At 34.7% G+C, this 13,958-nt stretch overlaps 1 pseudogene; it reads right to left on the bottom strand.

Annotated features, from left to right (window-relative positions):
* Nucleotides 1-1,828: 1,828 nt before the first annotated feature.
* Nucleotides 1,829-13,958, bottom strand: part of LOC138154854 (ubiquitin-conjugating enzyme E2 N-like) — a 44,267-nt pseudogene continuing 32,137 nt past the window's right edge.

The raw sequence follows: 13,958 nt of genomic DNA, 5'->3' as shown, positions 1-13,958 counted from the left end.
TCTGAGAGCATCCTGCCCAATATTTCTCACAGTATAAAAGTATTCCATGATAATCACATACCACAACTTTTTCAGTCATTTCCCGATTGATTGGCATCCCCTCAATTTCTAATTCTTTTCCCTCAGAAAAGAGCTGCTATAAATATTTTTGTACCTATAGGTCCTTGTACTTTTTACTTTTTATCTCTTAGATGATACATACCTAATAGTTTTATTGCTAGGTCAGTGGGTCTACATGGTTTGACCATAGTTCCAAATTGCTCTACTAAATGGTTTAATCAGTCCACAACTCCACCAACAGTCTATAAAGTCTCATTTTCCCCACATCCCCTCCAACATTTGCTATTTACCTTTTCTGTCCTATTAGCCAGCCTAATATTTAGGAGGTAGTACCTAGGAATTGTTTTAATTTGCATTTATCTAATCAATAGTGAGTGAATATTTTTTTCATATGGCTACAGATAACTTTGATTACTTGATCTGAAAACTAATCATATCTTTTTATCATTTATCAATTCAGAAATGGCTCTTATTTTTCTAAATTTGACCCAGTTCTCTATAGTTTGAGAAATGAGACCCTTTTCAGAGAAACTTTCTTTAAAGTTTTTTTCACAGTTGCTATTGCTAGATGTATTTCCCTCAATTCTATCCCCTCCATTTATTTTATTCTCTCCTTTCACCCTGTCCTTCCTCAAAAATGTTTTGCTTCTGACTATCCCTTCCCTCAATCTGCCCTGCCTTCTATAACCCTCCCCTTCTCTTATTCCCTTCCTCTTCTACTTTCCTGTAGAGTATGATAGATTTCTATACCCAATTGAGTGTGTGTATTATTCCCTCTCTGAGTCAATTCTGATGAGAGTAATGTTCCCTCTCATCTTCTCACTCTTCCCCTCCACTGTGAAAACTTTTTCTTATCTCTTTATGTGAGACAATTTATCCCATTCTGCCTCTTCCTTTCTCTTTCTCCTAGTACATTTCTCTCTCACACCTTTATTTTTTATACATATTTCCTTCATATTCAACTCACATCTGTGCTCTCTGTTTATATATATTCATTCTTACTACTATAATAATGAGAAAGGTCTTATGAGTTACAGATATCATCTTTACGTGTAGGAATGTAAATAGTTTAACCTTATTAAGTCCCTTATGGTTTCCTTTTCCTGATAAGCATTTTATGCTTCTCTTGAGTTCTTGTATTTGAAAGTCAAATTTCCTATTCAGTTCTGTTTCATCAAGAATGCTTCAAAGTCTTTTGTCTCATTTTTCCCCTTAAGGATCATACTCAGTTTTTCTTAGCTCGTTTGTCCTCCAGAATATCATATTCCAAGCCCTTGGATCCTTTAATGTAGAAGCTGCTAAAGCTTGTGTTATACTGACTGTGGCTCTAACATACTAGAACTGTTTCTTTCTGGCTTCTTGTAATAGTTTCTCCTTGATCTGGGAACTCTGAGATTTGGCTATAATATTCCTGGGAGTTTTCATTTTGGTGATCAGTGGATTCTTTCAATTGCTATTGTACCCTTTGGTTCCAGAATATTAGGGCAGTTTTCCTTGATAATTTCTTGAAAAATGATGTCTAGGCTCATTTTTTGATCATGGCTTTCAGGAAATCCAATAATTTTTAAATTATCTCTCCTGAATCTATTTTCCAGGTCAATTACCTTTCCAATGAGATATTTCACATTGTCTTCTATTTTTTCCTTCTTTTGATTTTATTGATTCTTGATTTATATAAAGTCATTAGCTTCTATTTACCCCATTGTAATTTTTAACAATTTCTTTTCTTTTTTTTAGAATAATGAAAAATATTTTATTAAAACATAAAATTTATAGAAGTTTCTAGACAAGTCATACAAAATGATCGTGAGCTTTTCTTTAAGGGAGGTATCTATACTTGATAGCAGAATCACAATATTCATGAGGGCTGTGATGTTTAATGTTCCCATTTTTGTTCAAACAACCAAGCTTGTCTAAGGAGTTAGACTTGCGTAGAGAGCATATTATAAAGGATAGCTGGTTAGCTGCTTTAGCCAATGCAATAAGCATCACCATAAAAAGGGAAAAGGAGCCCACAAAACTGGAAGAAAAAAAGACACACCCCAGCTGCTAACCGACAACTACTTTCATTCACAGTGCTGATACTTAAACCATGATGGAAGAAATTAATAAAAGCAGAGCTGGGCGACTGCTTTTAAACAATTTCACAACAATCCAGATGATCTTTCTAGCCTCTGCTCATGTGTTACAACAGCGAAACAGGAAAAGACAGAGATTTACTAGTGTGCATTTAATCACTAAAGGACTGAAGATGGTCTGGGTTTTTATTGTGTATTGCTTCTAAAACTATGTCCATTAAATGCAAACCAAAAAGAAGAGGCCTTCACAGAACAGGAGAAGTGATGCACACTTGATGTTGAGATTGAATTTAAATATTATTTGCGGCATATAGCCTACTCCATGTTCTGGCTGTTTCTATGGCTTGGGCTTCATTGGTCTTCCACTGCTTGGCTCCATGATTTGCTAATGGATTGTCTGGATTGGGAGCACTTAACAAAGTTTGGATTAAGAGCTGTACTGTATGGAGCTGCAATGCTGGAGAACATTTATTTTTAAAAATATCTAAACATATTCTTCCCAATTTAGGGTGATAAATTTTTATCATGAAACATACTTTAGCAGCAGCCATTGCTGGAAGAAATCATTCAAGTTTAAAAACCCCTCCCCTCAAAGGGGGGATCCCATGGGCCTGCAATCACCACATGAAAAAAAATGTGTTTTTTTATTCTGGTTCTGCTTTTATCCCAGGAGCTGGTTCTGGCAATAAATGCTGGGTTTCCTTAATAATCCTGAGAGCCAGCCAGACCTGATCCAAAATTTATCTGATCCAAAATTCAGCCTCAGGGACTCGTCCCTGGCTCCACTTGCCTCTGGTTCCACTTGCCTCATGCATCATGAAAGGATTTATTTTCTTCAGTGAACTTTTTTTTATCTCCTTTTCCATTTGGTCAGTTCTGTATTTTAAGGTATTTTCCTCATTTTGATTGTTTCTATGTTTTGTTCTTTGACCCACTCATTCTTTAAGATTAGATTAATTAGTTTCCAATTAGCTTTTAATCTATGCTTCCACTGCCATTTATTAAATTTAATTTTTATTTCATTATGGCCTGGGAAAGAGTGTGTTTAAATTTTCTGCATTTTATTGTGAGGTTTTTATGACCTAATACATTGTCAATTTTTAAATTTCTTATGTACACTTGAGAAAAGGTAAACTTTTTTCTATTATCATTCAGTTTTCTTCAGAGGTGTAGTGTGCCTATCTTTTCTAGGATTCTATTCATTTCCTTAATTTCTTTCCCATTTGTTTTATGGTTATACTTATCTAACTCTGAGATGAGAAAGCTGAGATACCCTAGTAGTATAGTTTTAATGTCTATTTTCTCCTGTAATTCATTTAACTTTTCTTTTAAGAATTTAGATGCTATGTTATTTGAAGCATATGTGTTTAGCATTGTTTGTTTCATTGTCTATGGAATCTTTTATCAAGATGTGGTTTCCCTGCTATGTCTTTTCTTTTTTGTCTGAAATAATGACTACTACATCTGCCTTTTTTACTTAGCTGAAGCATAATAGATTCTGCTCCACCTCCTTTTTTCAACTCTGAGTGTGTCTCTGTGTTTCCAGTGTGTTTCTTATAAGCAACATATTGTTGAATTCTAGTTTCTAAAATATTTTACTATCTACTTATGTTTTATAGGAGAATTCATTCCATTTATATTCACAGTTATGATTGCTGTGTATTTCCTTCCATCTTGTTTTCTTTTGTTTATCCTTCTATATATCTCTCTTTATCCTTTGTTCTCTCTCTTTTTATCCTTTTGATCCCTTCTCTAAAATCTATTTTGCTTTTGACCACTGCCTTCATTTATTCACTCTCCCTTTTTAAATCCCCTCCCTTACTCTTATTCCCTCCCCCTCCTAACCTGTTATGTAAGAGATGTCTATACCCAATTGAGTGTGTATGTATGTGTGTGTCTATGTGTGTATGTGTGTGTATGTGTTTGTTTCCCTTTTTGAAACAATTTAGATGAGAATGAGGTTCAAATTTTTCCCACTCCCTCATTTTCCACTCCAATGTAAAAATTCTTCATTGTGTACCTCTTTTATGTGAGATAACTTTCCCAGTTCATCTTCCTCCTTCCTCCTTCTCCCACTGCATCTCTATTTCTCATACCTTCACTTTTTCTTTTTAAAAAAAATTAATGTTTTATACAAATAAAATCATTTAAATGATTGGAAAAATGTTAATTGTTCATGGGCAGGCAGAGCTAATATAATAAAAGTGATAACTTTACCAAAACTAATTTATGTATTCAATGCCATCCCACTTAAATTACCTAAAATATTTTACCAAATTAGAAAAAAAATAGCAAAATTCATTTGCAAGAACAAAAAGTCAAGTATACCAACGGAAATAATTTTTTTAAATGTAAAGGAAGGAGGTTTAGCAGCACCAGATCTTAAACTGTATTATAAGGCAGTAATTATCAAAACTATTTGGCACTGACCAAGAAATAAGAAAGATAGATCAATGGAGCAGGATAGACATACTATTTACAGCAGCGATAAACATAATAACCTTGTATCTGACAAGTGTAAAGACTTAAGATTTTGGTAAAAATTGTTGGGAAATTTGGAAAGCAGAAACTGGGTATAGACTAATATCTTACACCATTTACCAAGATAAGGTCAAAATGAATGTGACCTAGAAATAAATAGAAACATTACAAGAAAATTAGAATATGAAGCATATTACCGATCAAACTTATGGATAGGCAAACAATTTATGAATAAACAAGAGCTAGTGAGCAAAGTAATCCATAAAATAGACACTTTCAATTACATTAAATTAAAAAGGTTTTGTACAAATAAAAAATGTAGCTAATATCAGAAAGAAAGCAGAAAACTGGGAAAAAATTATAGACGGTTTCTCAGATAAAGGTCTCATATCTCAACTATATAAAGAACTTTGTCAAATCTATAAAATATGAGTTATTCCCCCAATTGAAAAATGGTCAAAGGATATGAACAGGATGTTTTTTGATGAAGAAATCAATACAGTTAATTGTCATATAAAAAAAGCTCTAAACTCTCATTTTTTAAATATTATCCCAACAAAACTGACACACTCCTGTACCCTCTTTCTATGGAGAATTCATAATAATGGTAAAAGCTCTTAGAAGATATATGTATGTATGTATATGTAATATCTTCCCATATGGATAGATAAGTTTTTTAACCTTATTGAGTCCCTTATGATTGCTTTTTCATATTTACTTTTTATGCTTTTCTTGAGTCTTTTCTTTGAAAGTGAAATTTACTATTTGGCTCCAATCTTTTCATCAAGAATGCTGGAAAGTCTTCTATCTAATTAAAAATCAATTTTTCTTCTGAAGAATTACATTCAGTTTTACTGGGTAAGTTATTCTTGGTTGTAATCTCAGGATTTTTTCTTTCCAGAATATAATTTTCTAGGCCATTCACTCTTTTAATATGCTACCCAATAAATCTTGTGTGATGCTGACTGCGGCTTCATGGTCTCTGAATGGACTCTTTTCTGACTGCTTAAAGTATTTTCCCATTGACCTAGGAGCTCTGGAATTGGGCTATAATATTTCAGACAGTTTTTATTTTGGGATCTCTTTCAGGTGGTGCTCAGTAGATTATTTTAATTTTTGTTTTACCTTCTGGTTCTAAGTTATCAGGGCAGTTTTTTTTATAATTTCTTAAAATATTTTGTCTATGGTTTTTCTTTACTGGTTTTCAGGTATTCTATTAAATCTTAAATTATCTCTTCTCACTTTATTTTTCAGGTCAGTTGTTTTACTGATGAGATGTTTTCACATATTCTTCTATTTTCCCTTCCTTCTCCTTTTTTTCTTTATATCTCAGGGATTCATTAGCTTCAACTTGTCCAATTCTAATTTTTAAGCAATTCTTTTCTTTATTGAGCTTTTTTTGTATCTTTTTCCATTTGACTAGTTCTGCTCTTTAAGGAATTATTTTTATCAGCTAAGTTTTGTACCTCTTTTTCCATTTGGCTATTTTTAAGGTGTTATTTTCTTCTGTATTTTTGTAGCTCTTTTTTACTAAGCTGTTAATCATCTCTTTATAATTTTTTTCCCTCATTCTATTTTCTTTACCTAATTTTTCCTCTATGAATCTTATTTGATTTTGAATTATTTTTAAGTTTGCCAGAAATTCTTGTTGGGTGTGGACACTATTTTTTTAATCTTCAATCTGTTCTTTACCCAGGAATGGTTCCTGATACATCTGGATTACAAGCATACTGTTCTTCAGGTCTCCTGTTTCTTCTTAACCAAAGTTCCTCTCCACCCTTGAACTGTGAACCAGAAGTAGAGCTCACAGAAGTTCCACTGTGATATTTTTGGTAAATTACTTTGTAATATCTTTCATATGGTTTTATTCCTCTTCTCAATCGTTAGCTAAGATCAAGGATTTTGTTTTCTATTTCTTTTATATAAATCCTAAGTTCGTAGTAGAGGCTCCGAAGATGGTAGAATCCATTTTCTTATCTAGAGTTATCCTATGTAATTTTGAATTTTGTAAACTAGAACCAAGAACAAAGTCAGTTGAGTTATTTTTCAGTTTATATTTTGTTATATTTTTTGCTCTTGGTTAGTATATTATGCCAAATTTATATGATAAAATTGCCAGTTCATTGCTTCTTTTTCAAGTTATCTTTGCAAGTTATCTCATGACTCAGCAATATCATTACTAGGCCTATTTTCAAAGATGATTAGGGGAAAATAAAAAGAACCTGTATGTCCCAAAATATTTATAGCAGCTCTCTTTGTGGTGGCAAAGAACTGGAAATTGCAGGTATGTCCATCAATTGGGGAATGACTGAAAAAGTTGTGGTATATGATTGTGACGCAATATTAGTGTGCTATAAGAAATGATGAGTTCAGAGATCTCACAAAAACATTGTTAGACTGGCACAAAATAATTCAGAGTTAAGTGAGCAGAACCAAGAGAATGTTGTATATACTAACAGCAATAGAGTTGCTGAAGAAAAATTGTTGAAGAACACTTTTAAGTGAGTAAGTCATTTTGACTATTATAAATGCCCAATTTAACTACAAAGAACATGTAAAGGAAGATACTATTTGCATCCAGAGAAAAAGTGATAAGTAGATATATATATATATATAGAATTATTTTACATATATATGCATATATACATATTTCTGTCTAATGTTAGCCATTCCTAGGGTGGGGGGCAGGGAATAACAAAAAAAGGAAAAGGTAAATTTTCATGATATTATCAGATATTTAAAAGGGCAGCAAGTTGTACATAATAGACTTTCAGTTTCATGTGCAATCATCATTTTTACAAAAATTATACTATTACAGAAATGCTTGTTATGGTCCATAAGTAAAAAATTAAATAAATAAAATTTTTAAAAACCACAAAAAGTTAGATTTTCTTTTTTTTTCCCTGTGGAAGTTGTTAATATTTTATACATGGATAGTTTTCCAATTTGAAAAATTATGGCAGTCAAAACAAAGTAAACATTCTCAGGACAAATAGTTTCTGAGAGTCAATATGATTAAGTTGAGTAGGAGGGTGACAGCTCTTTAGCTCTTATTAAAGTTTAGATATACCCAGGATACCTTGGCAGGTGAAGGCTAAAATATTACAAATGGTCTTCTTACTTGAATAACTCAACTATTAAGACATTGATTTCCCAAGTTCCTGAAGGTTCACATGGGTCCTCTGCTCTAAAAACAAATAGAAAAGAAATCAGAGGTGGAGAGAAGGAACATGCATTTAAGTGCCTACTACATGCCAGGCACTATGCTAAGTGCTTTACAAACATTACCTCATTTCATCCTCACAATAGCCCTGTGTGGTAGGTGCTTTTAGTATCCCCATTTTACAGTTGAAGAAACTGAGATAGTTGAAATGAGTTGCCCAGGGTGACACAATTTGGTAGGCAGACAGTGTAATATGGTGGTGACAGTGGAGGGAGTAATTGTAATAAAATAACAACTAATATTTATATAATTCTCACATACAAATAACTTTGTAAACCTTAAGATAATATAGCAATATCAGATTTTATCACAAGTGATGGCATTTAAGTTTATTAAAGGAAAGCAACCAGAAGGGATAGGAAAAATATCAAATAAATATATTTTTTCTTTTCCTTCCTTCCTTCTTTTCCTCCCTTCTCTTGCGCATGTGTGTGGTTTTTTTTGGGTGGGGGCAAGTGGGAGACTTGAACATGTCTTTAGGCAAGTAGAAAAGAACTGGTAGCAAGAGAGAGGTTGAATATGCATGAATGAGAAATGATCAATGGTGGAATAAAGTCTCAGAGGAAGCAGGGAGAAGTGAGATCAGTGGCACTGGTGAGAGGCAGGGATTCCTTTTCCTCTGATCAGTAGAAAGAACAACAAAAAAGGTCAGCAAATATTTGAAGAGCAGAGTTGTGGAGGTGAAAGTATCAATGTGGTATGGTTTCAATCTCATTGGAGTATAAAATCTAATATATCTAATAATATAAACTCTAATCTAAATATCTATCTAAATAACATCATCTGTGATTACAATTGGGTAGGTGTGGGGTACAGTGACAAATGAGAGGAGGGATAAAATAAAAATAATCACTATGGGGAATGACAAGACATTAATAAGGATATAACTGAAGAATTATCAAAGTTTTAAATATTCAGTCTATGTGTAGCAGTGTCATTCTAGGCTCTGGACCCAAGCCATGGTGGTCTTAGAGGGAGCAATATCCAATCTGGGATACTGCTTCTAATGTCACCTTTGCACTCCAGTCCTAGGGATTCTGTTACCTGTGTCTAGACCTGAAAAAGATTATGAAGAAGACTGGAATAAAGCCCCAAGCCATTTTTTTTCAGAGCCACAGAGCCTAAAATGGAAGAGCAGAAAGTAGTCCCTCCTGTGCCCATTTTAGTTCATGATGTCATTGTTTTGGCTGAACAGAATCTTTATTTCCTCTGGACACAGATGGAAAGAGATAGACAATCCCAAGCTTAGAGTCTTGAAGACACAGTCTGTTTACCTCCACGTGGTAGGGGAATACAGAATGTCTTCTCCCAGAAGCACATCCCTGGGGTCTTTCACATATACGTCTCTATCTTAGGTGATCTGGGCATGCACAAGACCACCTTACATGTGTAAAATGGTGATATTAACATTTGCCTCCCACAGTTGTAGTGGGGATCAAAAAGATGGGATTTAGATGATATCTGAAAAGCACTTCATGAACCTTAAAGTGCTATTTAAACATTATTACTATTATTAATTATTTCTCCTGCTGCCTTTCCTTTCTTATTTCCAATTTATCATATATATATATATATATATATATATATATATATATATATATATATAGTTGTTTTCACATTATCTTCTCCATTAGATTGTAAGCCCCTCAAGAGGTGTGACTATCTTTTGTTTTTCTTTGTATCATCAGTTCTTGGCATAATACCTGCCATATGGCAGGCATTTAATCAATGTTATTACTGACTCGGCTGACTGCTACACATGTCCCCACTCCCTATAGAAATTAAACAATACATATTTGTACTGGACCCAGTTAATATAATTTTCTGACTTCTTTCAGCAGTATCTTGATAGGAGGGATTAGAGGGAGGGAGGAAGGGAGGGGGAGAGAGAGAGAGGCAGAGAGAGACAGAGACAGAGAGAGAGACACAGAGAGAGAGAAAGTTGGGGGGGTGTTTCTAGGATTGGTGATTAGTAAGTTAGGAATAGTAGTTAGTCAAGAGTACAAGAGATTCAAAGTAGAGAGGAATTCTTTATAAAAATTGCTGATAATGGGTTCAAGATTGTAGAGACAGGAATGTGAAATCAGAACATGGGTGACAAACTGGAAGAAATGGAAGGAATGGAAACACATGGCTACAACATGAGAAAAGAACATGTTCAAAAGAAGTACAGTTTGAAAGACAGGCAATTATGGTAAAAGAGAGCAATTTCAAAATTCAAGATCACATAAGCTGAGCAACTTAAATGGATACTCAAGTGTAAAATGTGACCCTTCTTGTTGGTAGCAAAAGTAGAGCAAAGGTGCAAGTCATAGGGGTGTATGAGGTAAAGGAACTTAGAAACCCAAGTGTCAGAATAGTTATCATTGTTAATACTGAAAATATCAAAGATTATGAGGAAAGGGAAACTATTAGAAATCCCAAGACCTTGAGGAAGGTGGGATGGCATCTTAAATGTCAGCACATGGTAGCCATGAAGATCAGGACAGGAGGGATCTAAATGATTTCATGAACTTCAAAGGAATGAGAGAGTGGTAAGTGACAGTGGCAAGTAAATGAACTGAATTGACATGGTGGCAGGGGTGGGGGGAGAGAAGTATTCTAACTTGATTCCTAAGAGATGTCAACTATGGAGCAGGTCAGAGCTTCTAGGAGGATTAGTAATGAGTGTCAACTGTCATGTCAAAGTAAGGGGGAAACAAAAGGATTCCCAAGATGCCAAACAGGTTTCAGTTAAGACAGAGAAGGGATAAAAGGAAATTTGTTGATAGGAGATCAGGAGTTCCAGAAGATACAGTTGAAAGGATGAATGGATCTCTGTTTCTTGTCATGTCTCTTTCATAAAAGCAGAGTGAATTTGGGCAAAAAATAAACCTGCTTTGAGCTTTCTGGGTGTTTGCATTCCAGATTAATGAATGTTAATCATTATAAAAGTGCTTTGATCACTCAAGTAAGATATTCCTTCAGCAGTGAACTTTGAGCCAAAATTCTAGAAGGAGCAAGGCCACTGACTGCTTGTTAAGTTCAACAGAACCTGTAGGTCCCACAGCCAGAGCTCTGAATTGAAGAGTAGGGAAAAATCTTAACGGTCCTCTTCATTTTTCATGTTTTCTAAGCTATGCTAATGTGTCTTTACCTCCTTTTGGCAAATTCTTCAAAAAATGTTTCCCACTTAATACATGCACTGGTCTATTTATATCTGGTAAAGAATTGGGGATTTCCAAGCCTGGGTTCTCATGAGTCATTCCTGACTCAACTCACATTTACCTTTCTCCACCATCCCAACCCCCAAGCCAAAGAAAAAGCACAAGTAAAGGGCTGATTTTACTAATGCAAAGAGCATTTAGGTTGTCGAGGATCACAAGGCCTAGACTCTAATCTTGACTCTGCCACTTAATAACTTAGTGACTTTGGACCAGTCAGTGCATCTCCCTTCATCCTCAGTGCCTGCATCCATAAAATAGGATAGGCATAAGGACTGGATTTATGTCTTCACTGGAATAGGGATCTCTCAGGTAAGGAAACTCCTTCTAACAATACAGATTGGCATCTTCTCTAAAATTTATAATCTTAGATCACTGAGAGGTTAAGTTACTTGCCTAGGGTCACATACTGGTATATATCAGAGGCAGGACTTGAAGGCCAGCTCTCTTTCTACTCTCTGCTACCTCTCAGAAGTTATAAAATAGAAAGAATAGTGGCTGACATTTATATAACATTTTGAACTCTGCCCAGTGCTTTACACACATTATCACTTAACAATCCTTCAAACTCTAGAAATGAACACTAACTAGTAGTAGCCTCATTTTATAGATGGAGAAACTAAGTCATAGAGAGGCTAAGTGATTTATACTCATGGTAACTCAGACAGTAATATTTGAGGCAGAATTTGAACCTGGACTTCTCAACTCCACATCAGGTACATTTCCCACTAATCCATGCTGCCTCTCAGGAGTTAAAACATCTGCTATACATACCTCAGTAGGGGATAGCAAGGGTCAGATTAGATAATATATGTGTAAAATGCTGTTTTAGCTAGAAAGAACAATATATTTTTTCTACTCAAGAAATATCATAGTAAGTTCAGTTTTTATAATATTCTGGGAGAGGCAGAAAGTTCATAAATTTTTTTTGTTTTACTGAAGGAAAAAATATAACCATCAAAGTAAACAAAAAAACCCTGCAAGTTACCTGCTGATAGGAAGAAATGGAAGGAGATGGACATAAATAAAAAAGAAAAGAAAACCAAAATTGTGTAGGCAGCAAATACTTCCCTAAAGTATTTCAGGCATCATTTCGGGAGGTGTTCTGACAGCAAAGGGAATCGGGTGAAGCCCTTGTATTGAGAAAGCATGAAATCATAGAACATCACTTTCAGAATTTTGGTTTCTGTTTTCACTGTGTGCCTCTATGTGAGTGGACATGTAGAGGAAGGATTTAGAGATATACTCTCAGATGGAACAATATGGTTTAACCAAATTTGAGTAGTATCTATGCTGTTCACTGGGAAAAGCACTAACCGTGGATTCAGAAGAGCTGGTTTCCAGACATTGATTTTACACTTGACCTTGATTGCAAGTCATTTCACATATCTGAACCTTCTCATTCTCACCTGCAAAATAAGGAGACAGGGAGAGATAATTCCAAGGGTTCTTAAAAATTCTGAAATTCTCTAAGTCTATTGAACCCATGGCACCTTAAAATGTTTTCTCTCAGATGGTAGCAGAAAATGCAGTGGAGAAAGGAGATTTTCCCTTGGTTCTTCCCACCCTTAATTACACTCCATTATTGTTATTTTGGCATATATCATATATAACTTTGCACATACATTTAATCTCCTTCAATACATAATGTAAGAATGGAAGCTCCCTGAGGACAAGTTCTGTTTCATTTTGGCCTACACATCTCCCACACTTAGCATAGTTCAGGGCATATGGTAGATAATTTAAAAATGTTCATTGATTGATTGAATAAATATGCAATATAAAATATCCTATCCTGCTTCCTTACAATGCTAATATTATTACACTCAGTCTATGCTATAGGCTAACCATGGGATAACTTTCACTAAATTGTAATTTATTATGTTTGGGAGACCTGCTTTGGCCTGGGTTGTTGTCTTTTTTTTTTAGTTCTTGTAATGAGTTATTGAAGAGTTTCTGCTTTATAGGTATTATGCATATTTGAGTTTATTATGTATATTTATGTATATTTTATTTGTCAATCTGCTCAGTACTTATATAGCGGTAGCTGCCTTTGCTTGTCCTTTGATATGTTTTTCTTCATGAAAGTTGTATATTTACAGATAGGTGAGCTCTTCCAAGGCAAGACCATATATTTTTATAATCAACACCATCATCATTAGTAATAATAATTCACATTTATATAAATGTTTCATGGTTTTCAAAACCCTTTCTTCATGGCAAACAATAAGACTTCAACAAATCTTCAAGTAGAGTCTGTATGACTGCTTGTCATATGATATGTTATAGTGAGGATTCCCTTTGAGTTTGTGTTGGGCTAGATGGTCTCTGAGGTCCTTTCAAACTATCAAAATCTGTAATTCCATAAGCTCAGTGTTGGCAGATAATACTAAAAGGGTCTTTCCCCCCACCTTGGTCAAATTCTATGGGTTTTCAACATGAGGAACTCATATATATAGTATATGCCAGTGTGGGGACATTTTCCACTACTGTAGTTAGGGGCAGCTAGGTGATAGTGGACAATGGACAATGGGTCACTGAGTCTGAAGTTAGAAATACCTGAGTTCAAATGTGGTATCAGACACTTACTAGCTGTGTGACTCCTGAAAAGTATCTTAACCTCCATCTGTGTCAATTTCCTCAACTGTAAAATGGGGCTCATAATAGTAACTACCTCTCAGGGTTGTTATGAAGATCAAATTAAATAATATTTGTAAAAATGTTTAGCACAGAACTTTGGTTTATAGTGGGCACTTAATAAATGCTTGTTTTCTTTTCTTTCCTTCCCTCCCTCCCTTTCTTCCTTTCTTCTTCTTCTCTCCTTCCCTTCCTCCCTCCCTTCCTCCTTCCCTTCCTTTCCTCCTTCCTTCCTTCCTTCCTTCCTTCCTTCCTTCCTTCCTTCCTTCCTTCCTT

This window comes from Petaurus breviceps, unplaced genomic scaffold (genome assembly GCF_028583685.1).
Source record: "Petaurus breviceps papuanus isolate PSGF00001 unplaced genomic scaffold, PetGlider_PUasm1.0 91133, whole genome shotgun sequence".
NCBI lineage: Eukaryota > Metazoa > Chordata > Mammalia > Diprotodontia > Petauridae > Petaurus > Petaurus breviceps.
The sequence above is the reverse complement of the archived record's forward strand: the minus strand, read 5'-3'. Positions and strand labels throughout refer to the sequence as shown.